Source organism: Biomphalaria glabrata, chromosome 2 (assembly GCF_947242115.1).
Source record: "Biomphalaria glabrata chromosome 2, xgBioGlab47.1, whole genome shotgun sequence".
NCBI classification, from domain to species: domain Eukaryota; kingdom Metazoa; phylum Mollusca; class Gastropoda; family Planorbidae; genus Biomphalaria; species Biomphalaria glabrata.
The window spans coordinates 2,890,671-2,896,975 of NC_074712.1; positions in this window are offsets into that span (position 1 = coordinate 2,890,671).

Below are 6,305 nucleotides of genomic sequence, written 5' to 3' on the forward strand. Positions count from 1 at the left end.
TTTAGTCATTTTATCGATTACATTATTAATACTAAAATTGAGCAATGGTGTCTTGATTTAAAAGTATTGGGGCACCAGACAAGATCTGTTAACCTTCTTTCACGATTCTTCTCTGTCATTTGCCTACGATAGAATTTCATTCTGATATTCTTTCTGAAAATATTGAAACCTGCCTTTTTTTACCCTGTCGGGGTGAAACACTCCGTAGACCGATTTTGAGATTGTTTTTCCACACAAACTCATTCTAAAATTTAAAAAATATATATTTCTTCGTCTGTTTACAATGAACAACTAAAAATAAAAGGTCCAAATTAAACAAACTAGTAACGCGCTATTTTTATACTCTTTTGGCATTCAATGGCCTAATAAGTTTCTGTTTTTGTGTGTTTCGGTGCGTTCCAGTAATATTATATTACAAGGGGGGGAAATTGTGTTGAGAGCATAGACATAAATAAATATAGACTGGCCGATTAAAGAGTTTTATGAAACGAAAATTTGTGACTTGCAATTTTGTGTACTTTATTATACAGCATTTATGAGCAGTATAAAAGTTAAGTATTCATATCTATTTCAGCCATAACCTGTATAGGTATTACATTATTTTCACTAGTGTTTGTTTTTTTTAATCTCTAAGAATGAAGATCATGGAATTTTTCAGAATTCGGAAATTCGACAACAATAGATATACATGTTTGCAAGTTACATGAAGTTACTTCCTTTTTCCAGTCTATATTTATTTATGTCTATGGTTGAGAGATTTTCATGGAAGGGTATAGTTGTAATGTAGTCATATGAAAATCTTTTTTTGTTTGTTTTTGGCTACAAATGATGAGTAAAGAAGTGTACCTGCAGGATAAAGAGATAAAGACATATAAGATGTTAGTTTTAGAAAATCGTGTTGGGTATAAGAAGCGTTATTATGTATGCGGTTCTTTTAGCAGAAAAATATGCCGAATAAAATAAGCATATACCATATAGTTTAACCTTAGTTTAACACGAATATATGCGTGCATATTCATCAGAAATCAATAATATTCCCACACAAAAAAATTAGCCTACAATTGACCCTAAAGAACTAACCACCTTTAAGAATCGAAACGGTAATTTTCGCCAAGTTAAATTTTTTTTTTAATATCCGTCCTTCTCTATAGGTAAGTCAGGTCGACCTACCAGTATTTGTGCAGGAGACAGTGGCGGCCCTTTGTTGTGCGGGCCTAATAAAGACATACTGGTCGGAACTGCGGTTGGTAATGAGGAAGAATGCGAAGGTTTGCTTTTTTTTTTTAAAATGCGCTTTTATTTTCGTCTGTGTGCGTGTGTGTATCGTGTGCCTGTAACGTGTGTTTAATTAAACATACAGAAACTTAAATCTAATATTCGAAGCTATCCAGTACATGAATCGGCCTATTGCGCTTCCTAAGGGCCCTTATATGACTTATTGACATATCAGTAGTTCTTCCATTTGCTATGGACGAGGCGGCGTCTTGATTTTGATCTGCGATCGAGTCGGACACAAAGAGCCCAGTGTGTGAAGTCAGTCCTGAACAGTTGAACCCAGTGCAAGGCCAGGTCGAGACGGAAAGGCCAGTTTGAGAGTTGATATGGCGGTACGGTTGTTCATGTTTAATATTTGAAAAGTATTAAATGTCTCCGATTATACAGTATTTGCTGTGATTTATTGGACATTTACGTTACTTTGGAGCCATAAGTTGTTAAGTTCTTTTACGTTTGTTGTGTCGTGTGGAGCATTTTGCAGAGACCCTGAATAGTTAGGAACTTTACAATATATATATTTTAAAGGTTGTCATGGCCAGAGGTGTCAATGGGGATAAGCTCCCATTGTCTATAAAATACTCCTAAAGGCATGCGTCTCAATTAGCCTCTGACAACTAAGTCCAGCACCTAACCTGCTCGTGTGGCTTAGAGACTTACTAACAGGTGAAGGGGTTAAGGCGGATACCTGGCGCTACAAAACCAGGAGTTTCGGGCAGATGGAGCTCGTCAGCCTTCAAACCCCGCTGCCTTGCGGCATTAAGGCGCCAGGAGACAACCTCGAGGAAAAATTAGGAGTGACGCTCCTTAGGTGTTGGGAGTATCAGCTACGAAATTCCCTCCGGCAGCTTCTGCATTTGAGTTGGTGCCAAACGTAACGCGATGCGTTCTTTTGGATTACATCAGCAAGGTCGAGAGAAGGATCATGACGCGTGGGCCACCATGGCCCTTTTATCTAATGCCCAGGAATGCGCCCCGGAGAGGAAATTGTGGTGCTGCTGCAAAGCGGCTAAAACAGCACGAGAGACAACAGTAATGGGTTATAAGTCCAACTTGATTGGCGTAATGTTTGGACGCCAAGAGTTGTCTCTGACGGTGGAAGAGGTCTTCACGCCTCACTGATCTGCAACCGCACGCCTCAACCTGGGCAGCCTCCAGACAGTTAGCTTCTGATCCACCACAGCCTGCTTGCTCTAATGTGTGCTTAGAGCTTAGTTTAAAAGGACAAGTAGGCTGTAAACTTGCACCAAGCAAGAGAAGAAGAAAAAAAAGAAAATTCCTATCATGCAACGGGCCACATTGAACGTCAGGACAATGTGTCTTGGTCTCACAGATGACTTACGGCAGGTTGACGATGCAAGGAAGACGGCAGTCCTAAATAAACAACGAGTTAAAAAGATTACGCATTGACATTGCAGCTCTCCAAGAAACCCGACTGGCCGAAGACGGCATGCTCAGCGAGGCTGATTACACTTTCTTTTGGAAAGGAATAGTACAGGAAGAGACGCGAATGTTTGGTGTAGGCTTTGCTGTCAAGAACATTCTAATTCTCACAATAGTCCCTCTAGTTGGTGGCTCGGAAAGATTACTAAGCATAAGTATGATGACTACATCTGGAAAAGTCAGTCTAATTAGTGCCTATGCCCCTACACTATGTTTATTTCAAGAGGACAAAGACAAGTTCTACGAAGACCTAAAGAAAGCCATTGAGACTATTCCTCAAAAAGAGCCCATGGTCATTCTAGGTGACTTTAATGCAAGAGTAGGAGCATACCACACTTCTTGGCCAGACTGCCTTGGGCTTTTTTGGAATCGGCAGGATGAATGAGTACGGATAAAGACTTCTTGAATTATCCGTATAACATAACCTCTGCATTACCAACACATACTTCAGGACAAAACCACAGCATTGTGTCTCATGGAGGCACCCTAGGTCTGGACACTGGCACCAGCTGGATATGATACTGACACGTAAAAGGGACATTGGAAACTTACTGCTGACACGTAGCTTTGAAAGTGCGGATTGTGATACTGATCACACTTTAGTGTCCTGCCGGACAAGACTGCTGCTTTGCTTACTAAGATCCACTCACAGGGAAAAAGAAAAGCACATCTGAATACTGCAAACACACAAAATCCTGATCTTTGCATCGAATTAACAAAGAAATTAGAGGAAGCTTTCAAAAACTTTTCAGTGACTGAGGTAGAAAAAAGCTGGACGTTCATACGTGATGCTATGTACCAAACATCCTCACTTGTCTTTGGGAATAAAACAAAGAAAAATGAAGACTGGTTTGAAGCCAGTCTGCCAGAAATGGAAACTGCCACTAGAAACAAGAGAGTAGTCATGCTAAAATACAAGAAGGAGCCCACCCCTAGCAACTTACATTACTTATATTATGCTTTGAAACAAAATATTAACGTTAATTAGATATTGTTTACGCTTTAAATAGAAAATTAGATGTACTGTTAGACAGAAGTGCAATTGTAAACAATTATAAAGAGTTAAGTGTTTTTATAGAAAAAAACCCGGAAGAACTGATGGGTTTTTGAGGCGTTTTAGCACAAAGATAAAAATTAATTTTTATTTTTGAATTTATTGTCATATATATATATATAGATAGATAAAGATATATATAGATATAGATATAGATATAGATAGATATAAATAGATATAGATAGATATATATAGATAGATATATCAGGGCTGCACCAGATAATCGACCATTTTTTAAGTATTCGGCCATATTCCGTTTCGGTCGAATATCACTGCCGAATAGTTGACCGGCTAGTAAAAACTATACGTAGTACCTATAATTCTAATAACATTGTTAGGCGCCTCCATGCTAAGTTTTCATCTCAATTGGAGGTATCACTTAATTACTGAATACTATAAAAACCCTGCCAATATTCATAAAGTGGTCCTGATTCAATAATGTCACATCTGAAATACATTAAACGTTTATGTTTCAAATAAAAGAATGTGGTTTTGAAACAAGCAATATGTACCAAAGATCTTTTAGTACGAAGAGAAGGCGTGTTAATTTAAATAGAAATAAAGCTTTAGGTAGTAAATTAGCATTACATAGCGGCGATGGCTGGCACATTTTAAAATTTTTAAGTTGGCTAGTTAATAGTTAGTAATATTCTTCAAGTAGGCCTACATCACGCTGACCAGACATGTCTATCTCCAGAGGAAGAGATGAGCAACTCCATCTTCTTTTCTTTGTTTAGTCGTTATAGTTAAATTATCAATATCAAATTGTTCCAGATTTTCATATTTAAAACAAATTTATGTCTAATCACTATTGTACTAAAATATCGACAATAGGTGGCTTCGAATTTTAAAATAAGAAAGTAATTTACTACAAACGTTTAATGAGAAATCTTCTAAAAACTTATTTTACATTTAAATTTATTGCTTAAACATCTAAAAATATTTTTTTTTCAGTATAAAAGAATTTCCGTTTGTTTTTTTTTGATAAAGAAATTGTCCTAAGTTACTTAAATTTTCTAACCTATGTTCCTCAAAATTTAATTGTACTGAATTTTTTATGAAAATTCTTCTAACCCCAAATAACTGTTTGAAATAGCTCTTATAATATCTATCTATCTATCTATCTATCTATCTATCTATCTATCTATCTATCTATCTATCTATCTATCTATCTATCTATCTATCTATCTATCTATCTATCTATCTATCTATCTATCTATCTATCTATCTATCTATCTATCTATCTATCTATCTATCTATCTATCTATCTATCTATCTATCTATCTATCTATCTATCTATCTATCTATCTATCTATCTATCTATCTATCTATCTATCTATCTATCTATCTATCTATCTATCTATCTATCTATCTATCTATCTATCTATCTATCTATCTATCTATCTATCTATCTATCTATCTATCTATCTATCTATCTATCTATCTATCTATCTATCTATCTATCTATCTATCTCTCTCTCTCTCTCTCTCTCTCTCTCTCTCTCTCTCTCTCTATATATATATATATATATATATATATATATATATATATATATATATATATATATATATATATATATAGTTATAAACCTGATGGTGACACAGATGGTAGTGCGGTGTGTGTTTTAGACAACGCAAATCGCCCCAGGCCTGCGCTAAATGAGCGATAACGAGTGATAGTACACGCCAGTTCGGCAAATGATCAACCAGTGGTCAAGCCACGTTCTCTCCGATTCTAGAAGGCCTGTATTTTGGGACCCTATATAAGAGCGAGTGTGTTAGAGTCGAGAGACTTCACGTTAATTCGCAATGTGACCAGTACGAGGTGAAGTCAGTCCGAGCAGAGGCAGGTTTTTGAACAGTCAGTGTAATTCTCAATGCTGCTGGCAAAATCATTGGCAAAAAACAAACCCCATTTGGGCAGTTGTTTGAGACAAACATCTATAAAAAAGCTAACAATATCTTCGAAATAAAGAATCACCCTTTGTGTCAGGATTTTGTGATTTTACCATCACAAAAGAGATACAAGACACCGATAGCAAAGACAAACAGACACAAACACTCTTTTGTTCCCCTGGCAATCAAATCATTAAATAAGAACAATCTGGTTTAAACTTTGTCACATGTAAATTATGAGTGAGTCTGGTGTGAATGTACACTTTGGTTTCTTATAGTTATAATGTTTTTTGTTTGGTGTAATGCACAAATTGTAAGACAAATCTCCTTACGGATAATAAAGATTATTATTATTATTATTATTATTATTAATGTTGTTACCAACTGTACAGTATTTGAAAAGTATATGAAATTAAACTGTTAGTGTCACTTTGGAACCCCGAGTTGTGAGGTTCTTTAAGTTCGTTGTGTCATGTGGTGCAGTTTACAGAGAGCCTGGATAGTGAAAAACGTAGCAATATATATACATATATATATATATATATATATATATATATATATATACCTTTGCGCAATAACTTTATAACTTTGTATACTTCCAAATATCTCATGACGAAAGGGAATAATGAATTTGGGAAAT